Source organism: Tachypleus tridentatus, chromosome 7 (genome assembly GCF_004210375.1).
Source record: "Tachypleus tridentatus isolate NWPU-2018 chromosome 7, ASM421037v1, whole genome shotgun sequence".
In the NCBI taxonomy this organism is placed as follows: domain Eukaryota; kingdom Metazoa; phylum Arthropoda; class Merostomata; order Xiphosura; family Limulidae; genus Tachypleus; species Tachypleus tridentatus.
Genome location: NC_134831.1, coordinates 16,353,309 through 16,370,955, shown reverse-complemented (window position 1 = coordinate 16,370,955; position 17,647 = coordinate 16,353,309). Strand labels below are relative to the sequence as shown.

Genomic DNA, 17,647 nt, shown 5'->3' with positions numbered 1-17,647 from the left:
TATATCATTTCTCTTTATAGTTCTATAACAATTTGCACTATGATTAGATAGGTATTAACCAGAAAACGTTTACATAAATCCCTTTCAATGTCTATTAGTTAATCCCTAAACTAATGTGGAGTCTAGTTTATAGGTGGCCTTTTTGTTTTATTTGAATATATAGTTTTACTGGAGAAAGAGGTTTAAGACTGTCCTCATTATGTATGCGGTATCTGTCTAGTTCGTTTACTAGTTCGTTTTTCTCCAATTGTTGTCAAAATAATTTATTGTACTATGTAGGAGTCTATCTGCTATTCTTTCTATGTGTGCTTATTTATGCATGAATTCTGATGATGTAGTTCTGGGTACTTTACAAGTTGTTGTGAGTAGTGTATTTTGTATTGTTTGTGGTTTGTCTTGTAATAGTTTTTTACTTACATTTATTCATGTAGAGGCTGAATAGTCAATAGCGAGACTTATGTATGTTTTATATATTTTTGTGATGTTATCTGCCATTGCTCCACTGTTTTTACCAGTTAGACTCCTGGCACAGTTTGTTACTCGCCAACTCTTTGTTTTAATATTATTTATGTAGTTTATCCATGTTAATTAAGAGTCGAATGTTATTCCTAAAATTTTGCAGATGTAGGAGTCTATCTCGTTACAAAATTAAATAAGTAGATGTTTAATAGAACACGAATTTATCAGCTTGACAGCGTTTATCTTTATGTGGATTCTATCTTAATAATATTCATTTTACTTGTTACAAAATATGCGAACTTTTTGGCTAAAACTGTATAAATACATATATATTCAACATTACATTTTGTGTTGAGGTCTCTTTCAAATACACAGAGCCTTGTAGTTAAAACATGTGAATAAGGTTGAAATTCATAGAAAAAACTACAAACGCTGCAGGCTGAATCAAGTAATCGAAATTATTTTACTGGTTCACACTGGTTCTTTGAACTTATAAATAACGTTCGATCTTTTGTTATGAAGGCAAGCCAACCACAGCTCCCTCTGTGAAGATGCTCGTGTTTATATATGTGTGTGTATTTATATACATATATCATATATATATATCCACGAATACTTAATAACTTAAACAAACAAACCATATGTATATTTGCAAAGTATATCAAATTAGTAGGAGATAAACCGGGAAAGAGAAATCAGTGAAATAGTTTAGGTCAGTAAAACACTAACTTGTTTACTCAAGTAAAAAAAACAACAACTGTTTCTTTTTAATCACGAGTTAGCATTTCCTCACACGTTTGACAGGTCTCCGTTTCAAGACCCGTGGGTATTCTGTCTTCTGTTGTTTTGATGAGTGTGTTTGTGAAAACTTTAAAAAATTGTAGTTTCTGGAGGAGTGGAGCTACGCCTAAATGTTTAGTTAGCTAAAAAAAAAAAGAAGTGAACCTCTGCGGGGTTTATTCATACTAACATTATAAATATTAAATAGTGCTACAAATAAAACTTTATATTTAAAATAAAACATTATTATTATTAGCTGATTATCATATTATCAAATATGTCAGAAAAGTGCAAACAATTTCTCGAAACGGATAAACACAATATTAAGCCCGGCATGGCTAGGTGGATAAGGCCTCGACTCGTAAGCTGAGGGTCGTATATTCGAATTCCCGTTGCACCAAACATACTCGCCCTTTTGGCTGTGGGGGCGTTATAATGTAACGGTCAGTCCCACTATTCGTTGGTAAGAATAGTAGCCCAAGAGTTGGCGGTGAATGGTGAGGAATAGTTGCCTTAAATTAGGGTCGGCTAGCGCAGATAGCTCTCAAGTAGTTTTGCGCGAAATTCGAAACAAGTCAAAACACAGTATTTCATTGTGCACTAAATAGTGCAATAAAATACATTTTTGAGAAGTAGTGTATGTGGGCTCACAATCCTGTAACTAATTACCACTTGCTCAATGTGAAGCGGGTTTGACTTTTAACAGTACCGATGTGACAGCAGTTTATGGAGTTATAATGCTAAAATCTGGAGTTCGATTCCCCGCGGTGGACACATGTGGCTTTGCTTTATTGTAAACAAACAAGAAATAGAGTAAATGTTGTAGTTGGAAGCTTGTTTGTTTGTTTTAAATTTTGCGCAAAGCTACGCGAGAGCTATTTGCTCTAGCCGTTCCTATCTTAGAAGTGTAAGACTAGAAGGAAAGCAGTTAGTCATCACCACCCACCGCCAACTCTTTGGCTACTCTTTTACCAACGAATAGTGGGATTTACCGTTACCTTATAACACCGCACGGCTGAACGGGCGAGCGTGTTTGTGTGAGGGGGATTCTAACCCGCGACCCTCAGATTACGAGTCGAGAGCCTTAACCACCTGACCATGCCGGGCCATAGGATATTTAGAGTTATATATAATAGACAAGTAGTGAAAACGTTTTCTTTCTCTTTTAGCAAGGCCATGTGTTTAAGGCACTCGACGCATAATCCGAGGGTCCCTATCACACCAAACATGCTCACCCACTCGGCCGTGGTGGCGTTATAATGTAAAGGAGTAGCCCAAGAGTTGTCGGTGGGTGGTGATGACTAGCTGCCTTCCCTCTAGTCTTACAATGCTAAGTTAGGGATGGCTAGCGCAGATAACCTTCGTGTAGCTTTGCACGAAATTAAAAAAGACAAAACAAACACACTTGACAAACCTGGGGGTTTAATATGATTGCTTGTTGTTGGTCATAAACATTATTTATATTGAGAAAACAAGAGCGAGTCCTCAATAGCCAATGCACTTGAAATTATTTTAGACAGGATTAGAGTAAATTAACCTCTGAGACCTTGGATATGGTTAAATATGTCAGTTGAAAGTGTTTGACCTCCTAAGCCCAAAACTTTAATTGGATCTCAAAATCTCAAATCGTTCAAGAGTTAACGGCGTTATGAGCTAAAAGTTTGTACTTAAAAATAAACAAACAAAAACGATCAGCAACTTCTGCGCAATCCATTCGCGACTAAAAAGTCTTCTATAAGGTTGTATGAATGTAAATTGGGTGTCGTATAACATCTGACATTCAAAACTAGGTCAGACTTTGTGAACCTAAATCCGACCTTGCCATTCTATGACAACAAATCTAAGCTATGGTTTCATTCTGAAGTTTTAAAAGCCGTCTTTCACGATACTGCTGATCCAAAACTGTCAACCTTCAGTGAGCACAAACCATAAAAGAAAATCCGTTGGAAGAGCCATGTTAGTTCTGATAGTTTTTTGTTTTGTGTTTTCTCTCTGTGATAAAAATTACTTAAGCATGAGAAGCTGCTATTGACAAGACGAAGTGTTCGCGGGCTTTTTGTAGGTATGTAACATCGTTGCTGTACTAAGCAGTAAACGAAGTCTCCATGTTGTAACGGTTTGTTGGATTGTGAATTTTGCGCTAGCCGTCCCTAATTTAGCAGTGTAAGACTAGAGAGAAGGCAGCTAGTCATCACCACCCACCGCCAACTTTTGGGATACTCTTTTACTAACAAATAGTGGAATTTACTGTATATTTATAACGCTCCCATGGCTGAAAGGGTGAGCATGTTTGGTGTAGAGAGGAATCGAATCCGCGACCTTCAAATTACGAGTCAAACGGTCTAACCACCTGACCATGCCCGGCAATAGTTGGTAATTTTCTAGCAAAACTGTTTCTCTGTTTTGTATAATTAAAGTCTAAAACACGTGTATAATTTCATGAATGTTTTCAGAAAACACATTTAAACTAGTTAACTGTTATTTATTTGTGTTTTAGCGCCAAGTTACACAATAGACTATATACCCTTACATCCTAAAACGTAACCTTAATGAAACGTAGAAGGCGTAGTGACTTAAACATTATTTCACTCAGAAATTGGCTTTTATGTTTTAAATGTTGCATTAGCTTCGGTGCTGAATTATGCACAGACTGTTCGCTACGTTAATATAGTTTCATCTTATTTGCGAGGTTTCAGCTCTCTTAGCGGCGCTTTCATCAGGCAACAATATATTTTTGTTGCCTGTTGAAGACTCTGGTAAAAATAACCGAAAGTATTTTAACGTGTAGAACAGCCGGTGTATAATTATACATAAGTTACCAGACTTAATTTCTTTGATTTGTTTTATTATTATGTTTTCTAAATATTTTTATTAATAACCATAAACATTTTATAAACTGAAGGTAGTATGTGTGTGTATTTCTTATAGCAAAGCCACATCGGGCTATCTGCTCAGTCCACCGAGGGGAATTGAACCTCTGATTTTAACGTTGAAAATCTGTAGACGTACCGCTGTACTAGCGGGGAAAGGTGTAGGTAGTCAAAGAGCATTTTTGAAAGAGTTTCAGCTAATTTGTAAATAAATACTAAAATCAAATAAATTTAATATATGAACGTCCATTGATACGTTCACTAATTTGATATTAAAATACCATTTATATTACACTGATACGTTCACTTATTTGATATTAAAATACCATTTATATTACACTGATACGTTCACTTATTTTATATTAAAATACCATTTATATTACACTGATACGTTCACTTATTTTATATTAAAATACCATTTATATTAGATCATAAATGTAAAACAATATTTTCATGGTCAGTAATAACCCTCATAAAGTAAGAAATAATTTAACGGAAATTTTATTTATTACAACGAACTTGCTATCAACATGTTGCCCTATCGTTCGTATGTGCAGTTATCTTACCAGAGATATGTAAATTTCTTTGAAAAGTATTTGAATCGATACGAAATTTATCTAACTATAATATTTTGAATTAGTATCTTAAAGTAAAGCACAACTGCTATCAACTTTCAAATACAAATATTTGGCAACCAGTTTATAATACCCACTGCCTACACAGTTAGCTTCATTCAGCTATTGACGTCTTAATTTATGGAATGTATTCAGTAGCGTATCGCAAAATCAACCTTGAAGTCACAAACAAACATGTTTATTATTGGTTATGCCCGGTTCATTGTCATCAAAGTGGTGAAAAATTTTTAGGAATTGCGCCTCGCTATTCTTAAAAATATAAGCGTAACTTTACGTCGCTTTCTCTGAAGCCTGGAATTGTTCGTGGCTAGGGAATTCGACTTCTAATCTACAGGTCGAGAGTTCGAAGCCCGTCACCGAAGATGGTCTCCCTTTCAGTCTACGAACTTATAAAAAACCGGCATAGCCAGGTGGTTAAGGCACTCAACTCGTAATCCTAGGGTCGCGAGTTCGAATCCAGTCACACCAAACATGCTCGCCCTTTCGGCAGTGGAGGCGTTATAATGTGACGGTCAATCCCACTATTCGTTGGTGAAAGAGTAGCCCAAGAGTTGGCGGTGGATGGTGATATTGACGAACTACTTTTTCTGTAGTCTATAATTTGTAAATTAAGGAACAAGCGCAGATAGCCCTCGAGTTAACTTTGCACGAACTTCAATAAAACAAACAAGATATTAAAAGTTTTGCAGTCTGAATGTGATTTCCTGTACGTCAGAGGTAATTCTTTGTTATTCGCATTTTTAAGTTGATTTTTACTGACGTGTGATTTCCACGTTAAATGATTATTGAGTGTAATACTGACTTCCTTTTATCTAGAACATTCTCTGTCAAAACTTTTATGAAGTACCATCGTCTGAGCTTCCGTCACACTATATTGTGATTTTGTAGAAAGAAAAATGTGAATTCACGTGGTCGAGGGATGTACTACAAATTGCCATGTCATTAGCATACTGAGATGTATGAATCAGGGGTAGGAGGTAGCGGGGTTGAGGGTCGATACACCACTAACATAAGTTATGAAAAGCAAAGAGCTTACTTCTGATCCTTGTCGAACTCGGGCGTTAAATAAAAAGACGTGTAACAGAGTGTTATGAGCACCCTTGGTATTATACCTAAAGAACTACCATAAAAGAACAAGAAGTTGTTGACGCAAATTGTGACAGAGCGGGTTATGTGAGAAAACGTGAGACATCGTAAATAAATATTTTAACTTCTCAAAGAAGCAGAGACTGTGATAAGGTTAAAATTAAAATCTTGAAAATTTTCAATTAACCTGACTAAGTAATTTGGGGTTTGTCTGTTCAAAGGTCGTGTTATTAAGGTTTGAAATAAGAGTACTGTGTTTTAGATACAATATCATTTTTGTGGAGATTTGTTTTTCTTTCAGCAATGGGGGCATTATAATGTGACGGTAGATCCCACTATTCGTTGGTAAAAAAGTAGTCCAAGAGTTGGCGGTGGGTGATTATGACTAACTGCCTTCCCTCTAGTCTTACATTGATAAATTAAGAACAGTTAGCGCAGATAACCCTCGAATAGCTTTGTCCGAAATTCAATACAAATCAAACCAAGCCTAACATTATATACGAGGACAAAAACATATACTGAAAATATCATAACTACTTTATGACATTAATGTTTGAATAAATTAGGAGTATTAGTATTCTGTTGATATTAATATTTATACGTTGGTATTAACACTATTAATACACCATGCTTCAAGTTTTTGTAACCTCAACTCTATGAATAACCTTATGAGGCCAGGTTGAGGCTTTTCTTTTTAAAAGGACAATGATATTGAATTACTTAAAATAATATCTCTGGAAGTAGTTTCTTGAAAACTTCTGTATGTAATCCAGGGTATTCCAGTGAACAAGTATAAATATATATATATATTTTTTAGGCTTAAGACGTTTAAACAGATAGAATGTGCAAAGTATGTGATGATTTATCATGGTTTTCTTGAATCTCAGGAGGCGAATAAAAGTACTGGAGCAGCACGTGGTAACGTATTTAGAAGCTGTCGTCCACATGTCAAATTAATAGAGAAAGTAAACTCGTTGCAAAGCCGATAAACATTTTTCACAATCAAAGTTGATACCGAAAACGTCTTCCAGTCAGCGGCCTTGAATGTTGATAACACTATGTAACTCAAATTTTATTCCTGGATAGTATGCATTATTTCTTACTTGCTTATGTTGTAAAAGTATAGAAAATGGCCATTATTCCTTCAAACTTTGCTTTTGTGACCTGGGTAACAAAATTTAGAAATTAACCTATTTTCTATGTAAAAACGGGCAAATTTGCATATTTTCATTTACATAAAGCCTGAATAAATCAACATATGAATCAAGATTTACATGTATTTATACTAAACTTACACAAAAATGTTTAGAAGTGAGTAGTTTTTCGATATTCGCGACTGTAATGTAAATCACTTTTACGTATCAGCCCCCATATATAGTCTCCCATCATGTTTTCGTTGTACGCTCCCAGGTCACAAAAGCAAGGTTTGAAGAGAAAAATAGGTCTTTTCCATTTACTTTAGGCATAAGCAATTGGGAAATAACACTTTGTGTCCAGGAACAATAAAAAGTAAACATTTTGTTACATAATGTTATCACAGAAGGTCGTTGCTCCTACTTTCAGTTTTGTCCAAAGATAAACCCCTCAGACTAAAAATAGCCAAATATTATGTTTAGCAAAGTTATATTCAGAAATAAAGAGATTATTACCGTCTGTCTTACCATCATTTTGATATTTATTGAACCACAGTCACGTGAATAAGTACGATATTTATGTTGAGAGTAAGACAGAAGACCTAACGTTGAGAGTAAGACAGAAAACCTAACAACTTACCTAAATGCTTTAACCTTTATACAAAATTTCCTCGAACAATCAGAATATACCTGATTTAAAATCATTTGTTTTTGTTTCAACGTGAGAGAAGCTATATCATAGAAGTTAAAAAGGCTCTAGTTTCTCAATGAGAAAAACTCAAGACACGCAATATTTTGAGATAAGTTCAGAAACATTAACAAGAACCAACAATGACGAAATATTCTCGAACCATTTCAATTAGTTTAAAACATTTAATAAAGTAAAAATAGTGTATCTTTAAGTGTTATCTTCCTCATATGTGATGCCAATATCATTGTAATAAAAATTAGGGATTTTCTGAAGTATTTTATTGGTGGAAACGTTTTTTTTTTCTTTCCTTGTCGTTTTTTTTTTTAAATCAAAGTATAATAAAACCATTCAATTTCTATTCAATTTCAACATTTATTCCAATATTCCATGTTTATAATAGGAATGAATCACAAGTTTAATATGTTGTATTCCTTCCTGCACAGGTGCTTATTTTTGAATCGTTAACATTTGTTGGAATTAACGTATTTTATTATCAAGGTAGTCTATGTGTATGTAGTGTCCATCATCAAGTGTTGGTTAAATCGATTAGCGAATTTTTTTATATGACGATTGGAAACTGTCCGACAGTGTACAGGCCCAGCATGGCCAGGTGGCTAGGTGGTTCGAATCACAGTCATATCAAACATGTTTGCCCTTTCAGCTATGGGGTAGTTATAATGTGACGGCCAATCCCACTATTAGTTGGTAAAATAGTAGCTAAAGAGTTGGCGGTGTGGCTGGTGATGACTAGCTGTCTTGCCTCTAGTCTGCTCAGTTAGTGACGGCTAGCGCAGATAGCCCTTGTGTAGCTTTGCGAGAAATTCAATAAACAAACAAACAAACAGCCAGGGTACAGGAGTTATTTTGTTTTAGGAATTTTTCGAAAAAAAACTTTAAAAAATAGACTGTAAAATAGGGAACATTCCCCCTTTTGTTAATAGACTTTTGGCTTCTATCATAGTCAGGTGGCTCGATTACCTTAACTTTTTGTATACTAAGTGTAAAAAATCTGACGATATGCATAGGTTTTTTTAGTGATTTTTTACCTGAAAACGGGGATAAAAATAACCCCGAAATAGAACACTTTCCGAGTTCTTAATTAATTAAATGAGAAAATGATTACCTTTCAGAAAATAGAGTATGCAGTGAGCACCTAATAATGTCATTAAGTAATTGATAGCAAAAGAAAGAATGGAAGGTCCTTCATACAGTGTTTGCTTCCATAACAGCTGGTATTAACAACATAGAACAAAAAATATGGTAAACATTATTGATTCAAGTCAGAATAATTTGTTTTATTCAGGTACCCTCAGTTGGTATAAACAACATAGAACACTATATGGTAAGGAAATATGTTAAACATTATTGATTCAGGTAAGGATAATTTGTTTTATTCAGGTACATTATTGATTCAGGTAGGAATAATTTGTTTTATTCAGGTACCCTCAGCTGGTATTAACAACATAGAACACTATATGGTAAGGAAATATGTTAATCATTATTGATTCAGGTAAGAATAATTTGTTTTATTCAGAAAATTTGTTAGTTTTGTGAATATTGCTCAATTTATGATTTTTATACAACAAAAAGAGGGTGCGAAGACACTAGTTACCAACTTTAGATTTAAACATCTTGTAATAACAGCTTGACAATCAAGCTCACTAAAGCTATTTTTTAAAACCATGTTTAAAAAATAGTAATCGACTGTAGACTCAAAGTGCTGCTACTGAGCGCACACCAGTTTTTCTTTCACTAAAACTTATTATTTACCTTCGGAGAGGGTGGGTACACTCTAGTTTCTCAATTGTCTCCAGTGTGTAGATCTGAAATCCTTATCTAAGTGTTCAGCAGACAACAAATGTACAGTTCGTCAAGGAAGAAGGACAGTTTTGTTTCTTCCGACAGCAAAATTCTAAAGATAATGTGTCTTCCCGTTTACTTTGGATGGAAATAGTTCCCCAAAGCACTCTGGTTGCAATTACTTAAAACTTACGACATAATTTGTTTTCTTCTAGGCCTTAAAACCGTGGAAAACTGGAACAGATATTGAATAACATAACATAATATAATATAATATAATATAATATAATATAATATAATATAATATAATATAATATAATATAATATAATATAATATAATATAATATAATATAATATCATATGATATGATATAATATAATATAATATAATATAATATAATATAATATAATATAATATAATATAATATAATATAATATAATATGATATGATATGATATAATATAATAATAGGGAAACAATAAGTCTATTGGGTATGTGAAGTAAAGGTTTGGGGTCAGTACAGTAGAGGTCAATTGCAACATTACAAATTTCCTTGAAAAACAACCAAAGCTATCCGTTAAGGATTTAGAAATTAGTGTGCTTATGAAGCTGAAGAAATATTTATAAAAACATTCTGCAGATGCTATGTAAGGTTTGAAAGTCTAGGCTAGCTATCTGCCAAGACTGTAGTTAAATGAGTCATAAATGGATAATATGGGTCATATGGGGCAGTCGTGTTTCATAATACAGATGTATTTTATCTCGTTGCTCGTAAGTTAGTCTTCAGTTTTAAGGATTGATTGACCAAGTCAATGGTCTTCTTACAGAATTCTTAAAAGTAAGAAATATAGTTTTGGGGAACTTCAGGAAACCACATCTTGTTATAGTTACTTAGGTAATGCTTATACGTCTGATGGTCGGAGTTCTGAATATACTTTTGAAGTTGGATATTCTTTAAGGTGGATGTGACATTTTCTTATCTTATGTTCTAACTTGAAAGTCTTCTGGATAAACCTTTCAGGCTGGTATTTAACTCTAGGCAAGGAACTATCTTGTGGTTGACAGCAAAGTTGAAGCCTTTATTCAGAAGCGTTGCTTAGTTCTCGATCACATCTGTTGGTTGAGCTTCGTTATTGTATGGTCTTTTATGTTGTAGTTTTCTCAGTTATTCAAGTTTTATACTATGTACAGATGTCCTCTTTGATTCGAGCACTATTTAAAAGTTTAGAACTCCATACATAAGAAACAAAGCTAAATTTGTCCATCAAGTTTTTTTTTTAAACTCATGATTATAAACATAGCCAGGTGGTTAAGGCGTTCGACTCTTAATATGAGGGTTGCGGGTATGAATCTCCATAAACAAATAACATGTTTATCAATATCAGTTCGTCAACGGTGGGTTCAGCTTTATATCAGCCTGCGTGAGTTTAGTAAACAAGACAGTGAAGATGTATGTTTGTTTTTGAATTTCGCGCAAAGGCTATCTGCCCTAGTCGTTCCTAATTTAGCAGTGTAAGACTAGAAGGAAGGCAGCTGGTTATCACCACCCACCATAAACTCTTTTACCAACGAATAGTGAAATTGATCGTTACATTATAATGCCCCCACGGCTGAAAGGGCGAGCATGTGTGGTGTGACGAGGATTTGAACCAGCGACCCTCGGATTACGAGCAGAGTGCTTTAACCACCTGGCCATGTCGGGCCCGTTCAAGATGTAAGAAGAAGTCTGTAGTTAAAGCCTAATGTTATTGTTTGGCAATGAAATCCAAAACTAATTATTCACTTACAGTAAAGACACCCAGCTGAAGAAACAATGCATTTTAATATTTATACGTAGAAACGTAAGAAAAGTTTATTTAATTGGATGTATTGATAGTCAGGTTGATTTCCAGTTTCTTTCTAAGTGTTTCAGTTAATTCTCATTGGAAGTTGTTATTACATACGTATTATATGGTAACTTTGATATAATATGTAAATATATAAGGGGTAGAAATATGTAATAGGAAAATACGTACTAAAAGTTTTCAAATTGAAGATCAAATGCCATAAATTTAAATTTAAAAAATGTTAGTTAAATTTAGGAAATATATATATATATATGACGTCCACAAAATTATGTATTTAAATAAATATTTATTTGCTTCTAAAATGATTCTTTTAACATCAATTTAAATGCAACAAAGTTTAAGATGAGCCTCGATAGAAAGAAAGAGAAATTAACTTCTGCGTTTACCGAATGATACTTTAGACTCTTATTTATAGTCACAACACCTGTGTTTGATGTAACAACTAAGAACATAGCAAAGCAACATCAACCTATTTTTTTCATACTGAAGAAGTTTTAATGAAATCTGAAAACTATATTTATATATTATACTATTCAATACAAGTTCCTTCCTATTAATTTGCAATGTGTCAATGTTAATATTTACCGACAAGGTGCTTGCTTGAATGTTAAACAATATTTATTAATGTTTTCAACGTTTAAAATAGTATTTTTATCCATAAAAGATGTGTTTTCTTCGTAAAATTATCGACGGGGAAGTTCCTTTCAAAATTAAACCTTTAGAATTTGGACAAAAAAAGGAACTCGTTTATTCGACAACAACTTTCAGGACTTTTCAAATATCACATTTTAATGATAAATAAAAGTTATGTTTCTAATTTATCAAATCGTGTTGTTCGAAAGGAATTACCCGGAAAATCTTGTACTTGAATAAACGAAAAAGTCATACAATTTAATGGTGTTTTCTTGTTTGTTAATCATCAGTTTTAGTAAATGTTAAAGGTAGTAACTAGAAAATGTCTGGCTAAGCAGAACTGAAATAAGACCGTCTAACTTGCTCATTAAATAGGCACATACCATCACTGAAGCTATTGACATTATCAAGACGATCTTTTAGTTTATTATGTACCACAACTACGTTATATCATTTGCTTCTTAAATAGACATACACATTACTGAAGTTATTGACATTATCAAGATCATCCGTTAATTTATTGTGTACCACAATTGGGTTATCTCATTTGCTTCTCAAACTGACGTATAGAATAATCTGTTCAAACAGACAAATATCACCAAAACTCTTGACATCACCAATAGCTTTTGGAAAGTTGGCTTTCTTTCATTAGGGATGAATGGCAAAACCATCATACTATGGACAGAAGTTTTATAGTGCGCTGATTTGTTTGTTTTGTAGTTAAACATAATACACGATGGATAATCCGTGCTGTATCCACCACGATTATCAAACCCGATTTTTAGCTGTCAGACTTATTATCATTGTGCCACTTTGGAGGCACAATATAGTGAAAACTGTTTTAGAAATTACCGCCGGATGTAAAATCCAGTTTAAGAATTTTTAGGCACCATTTTGTAATTCTGCTCTATAATAAAAAACGCTAAAGCTTTTTTTTTCTATAAAATAATTGAAGCAAAATCTGTACAAGTACGAGAAGGAAATATTTAGTTCTCCTAAGAAAAGTTGCTCGTACTATCCCTAAAATTATTATTGATGAGTGGACGTTTAATCTCATCAACAACACTGGAATGAGAGAAAAACACATCATTGCGAACAGTTTGCCCTTTGAGAATATGCAAGAAGAAATTAATAGAACTATTGTTATCTATTCTTTAAATAGGAGGTATTTGTGCTGATTGAAACTTTGATAACTGATAACATGGAATAAATTAACATGTCTAAACGAAAACTTAATCTAGTTTATTTTGTGGGACGTTTCCTGCATACATCCTTCATCAGGCACAAAATATCGTCTAACAATAGAAGCAGTGAAATTAATTTTCCTAATTCCATTGTTATATTACAATAACGAAGTTGATTTTCCTGTTTCCATTGTAGAAGGTGATTTCGTTGTAACATAATAATAGTAAAGTGAATTTTTCTGATTCATTTTTACCATGATCTTTACCTCCTGACTAAGAATGTACTCTCAAAACGACAACGCACAGGATATATTAGAAGATAAACTTTCATTATGACGTGTTAATAAATTTTTATTATCATGTTTACTTCCCACGTCTCACGGAACAGCACTCGTTCATGTGACATTTGAAACATCTTGCGTTAAACTGTGATGTATGTTTACTTAGATATTTTTAACACAGCAGTTAAACGCTATGTGTTACAGTTTAGAAGAAAATTTAAAAAAAGTGCAAACACAAGAAAGTGCACATTAGTTTGTATTTCAAGGAAGCTATCTCCCACAAAAGTGGCATTCAAAAACTAAGTGACCAACGAGGAAGGAAGAATATTTACAAAGTAATGTGTTTCAATCTGTAACTTTCTCGCTTATTTTAAAAACACTTTCTTATTTGTGCAAGGTTTTAAGTTCCTTTTATATAGATTTACGTTTTCGATGAAACTAAAATACGCAGAGTAATGTGCTGGAAACTCATAACCGTTTGTTTAATAATCATTAACAGCTACTGCTTCTAATGATATGTTATCCGTACATTTTTATTCAAATGAGGATATTATGCCGCCAGTATTGCAAACCAAATACAATTAATTCTTTTTCATTTTAGGAAGAAAAAAGTGTCTCTTCGTGTTTATACGTTAGGTAAATAACATAGCACCACTCGTCTTACATATGCTTGTTGTAGTAATTTCTATGAAATTTAGTTGAGGTGATCGTGTAAAGTTGGTTTGTTTTGAATTTCGGGCAAAGCTACACGAGGGCTATCTGTGCTAACCGTCACTAATTTAGTAGTGTAAGACTAGAGGGAAGGCAGCTTGTCATCATCGCCCACCGCCAACTCTTGGGATACTTCTTTACCAACGAATAATGGAACTGATCATCAAATTATAACGCCCACATGGCTAAAAGGGCGAGCATGTTTGATGTGATGGGGATTCGAACCCGCGACCCTCAGATTGCTACACATTGACTTATAGCTTAATCATGACATAAAACATACCCACGTTGACAGTGGCGTATTTAGATAGGTTAATGGGGCCTCACAGCACCTTAAATCCGCCACTGCACATTAATAGGTGCACTAAATAATGTAATCAATATTACTCGAATATGGTAATTAACGAAGAGTTATATAAATGTGTTTAGATGACCCAATAAAATTATCAGTCAGTGTAGAAACTTGTAAGTTTTGAGTTCTAAACCAGAAAGATAAAAATATAGGTTTTATTCTATTATTCAAACCTAGGATAATTCTCTAATAGGGTTAGGGTTGTGTTTGATGGTACATGTAAAAAAAAAATAAAAAGCTCTAAAACTCGAAAATAATAAAGACCTAAGAACAGGCCCGCCATAGACAGGTGGATAAGGCACTAGACTGACTCGTAATCGTCACACCTCACATGCTCGCTCTTTCAGCCATGGGAGTGTTATAATGTTACGATCAATCCTACTATTCGTTAATAAAAGAATAGACCAACAGTTGGCACTGGGTAGTGATGACTAGCTGCATTCCCTCTAGTCTTACACTGCTAAATTAGGAACGGCAGCAGTAGATAACCCTCGTGTACCTTTGCGCGAAATTAAAAACAAATCAAACCAAAACCTAAGAACAAGACAAAGGTGATTTTATATACTGTAGATCAGTGGTGGAATTTGGAAGTAAGAAAATTTTTAAAACAGAAATAAACCTACAGGGTAGCGTGAGTTCGAGTTTTATCTATATAGATAGGTATTATTTATATCACTAAAATACATCGCATTGTTCCAATAACTTTGGAGTTAGATACAGTTAATTACTGTACAACCATTCATTTCACAAAACATACTTAAAACATTGCATTACTGGATGTAGTAAAGCATATGTGTATTTTTCCAAGGCCTTGTACTGATACAGAACAATAAACTGAGCTAAGTTCGACACATGAGCTTCAAAACATTCATCAAATCGTGTTTACTTCAGACGTGCTGCGTTTATATTGGACTGGTTTCAATTAAAACAAATCTGAAATTTCCGTTTTCTTTACTGTGGATTCAATAAAAGTGGATAATTTAAGGAACATTCGTCTTTCAGTCAGCAACTTTCCACTAACTCTTATCAATTATCGATCATTTTGTTGCAATATTCTGCATTTCAAAGGATGCAAATATAACAACATTGATTCCTCCTTATTAAGATGTATAATTCATATTCATTACCTGAGAATACCGAAAACTCCATGAAGTCAAAACTATAAATTAATTTAACCTAATTTATCACAATAGATAAATATAGGCCCGGCATGGCCAGGTGGTTAAGGCATTTGACTCGTAATTCACGGGTTCGAATCCCCATCGCACCAAACATGATCGCCCTTTTCAGCCATGGAAAAGTTATAATGTGACGGTGGATATTGATGACTAGCTGCTTTCCCTCTAGTCTTACACTGCTAAATTAGGGGCGGCTAGTCTTGGGCTAGTCTTTTACCAACGAATAATGGGATTGACCATCAAATTATAACACCCCCATGGCTGAAAGATCGAGCATGTTTGGTGTGACGGGGATTCGAACCCGCGATCCTCAGATTACGAGTCGAGTTCCTTAACCACGTGGTCGTGCCGGGTCCCACGATGTAGGAATTCAACATTGTTGTGTTTGTTACGTACATGCCTGGCGTTAGAATAAAGTAAATTTTGTTAACCTGTAACAGCAACATCAAGAACTTCACGACCACTTAGATACTGCTTTACTTTACTTTTACTTTAAAAATTAATTCAAAGCGTGAATTAGATAGAAAAACCAGGTTAAAGTGGAAAGTGAGATTAGACCAGAGAGTAAAATCCCTGCAGTTAAAACGTTTAAAACAGGTTTGTTTGGTTTGGTTTGAATTACGTGCAAAACTACTCGAGGGCTATCTGCGCTAGCCATCCCTAATTTAGCAGTGTAAGACAAGAGGGAAGACAGCTGGTCATCACCACTCACTGCCAACTCTTGGGCTGCTTTTTTACCAACGAATGGTGGGATTGACCGTCACATTATAACATTCCCACGGCTGAAAGAACGAGCATGTTTGGTGTGAAGGCGATTCAATCCCGCGGCCCTCGGATTACGAATCGAGTGCTTTTATTACCTAGCCATTTTTTAAAACATAAAAAGGGGGGTACTTGAGGCCAGACTAGATAAAAAAATGTTTCGTTAAAGTTCTTGGCAATTACACGAACATAGATTAAAATGTTAGAGTAAATCGTCTTGAGAAGATATTACCACGAGAATGAAACTATGAACTTGAGCAAGATGCAAGATGGATGATCCAAATGTAAATAATTGAAACAATGAATGCACAAGATAATTTTAAAAGTTCCTGAGTAAAGGCTCGAACCCATCTATTGCTACGAGGTTTAGCTTCAAGCTTTCTAACGTTATGTAACTTGGTATCACTTTGTTTTTAATTCTTTTACCACCACCGAAATAACATCCAAACTAAAACGTGGAACTTTATATGCATGGGTTAGTGATTTTTGTAGTCTCAACGACACCAATAACTTGTGTGTGTGTATGTTTCTTATAGGAATGCCACATGGGGTTATCTGTTGAGTTCACTGAGGGGAATCGAACCACTGAATTTGGAGTTGTAAATCCGTAGACTTACTGTGTATCAGCGAGGAACCCGATAACTTATAATGGAGAATTTTAAAGAGAATATGAGGTACAGTGAAACGAAATAACTGAAAGTATTACATGTGAACATCCAGGCAATGTCTTCTACAGGACTTCTACAATGAATTGAGATAATGAGCTTTAGGTAAGATTCATGATGGTTTTTATGTTGATATAATAAATAAAACAACTTGGCAGATTAAGTGTTGTTGGACACATGATGAGTTTTATCGCAGTACGTCTTCGAATTTTTCATTCTTTACCAAATTGTGGATCAGAAATGTAATGGTTTAATAGGTAGAGAGATATATTCACACTTTAAGACGATAAAAAAGACTAAATATATGAGTTCATTTTCATACACTAGAGTAAAAGTTGCCAAACACAAGGTTCCTAGATATCTTAGTGTATTCATTGTGATCCTCACCTAATGAATGTATAGATACTTTAACAGTATTATGTATTCGCTACACCTCCCCCTCGGTTGACACTTCCTTTTAGTTCATCTGGGCTACGCAACATCCCACTTTGAGCTTTCTGCTTTATAGCATACTACAACTATCATCATGAAGATGACACGTCCCTTGACATCAACAACAACTAAAATGGTTTACATACACG

The 17,647-nt window shown here is 34.2% G+C and overlaps 1 long non-coding RNA gene across 1 annotated transcript in view; it reads left to right on the top strand.

Annotated features, from left to right (window-relative positions):
* Positions 1-17,223, top strand: part of LOC143255204 (uncharacterized) — a 38,639-nt gene extending 21,416 nt beyond the window's left edge. The window contains exon 3 of the long non-coding RNA XR_013030467.1: positions 16,938-17,223. This is a non-coding gene — a long non-coding RNA (uncharacterized LOC143255204). The remainder of the gene's footprint in view (positions 1-16,937) is intronic.
* Positions 17,224-17,647: the final 424 nt, after the last annotated feature.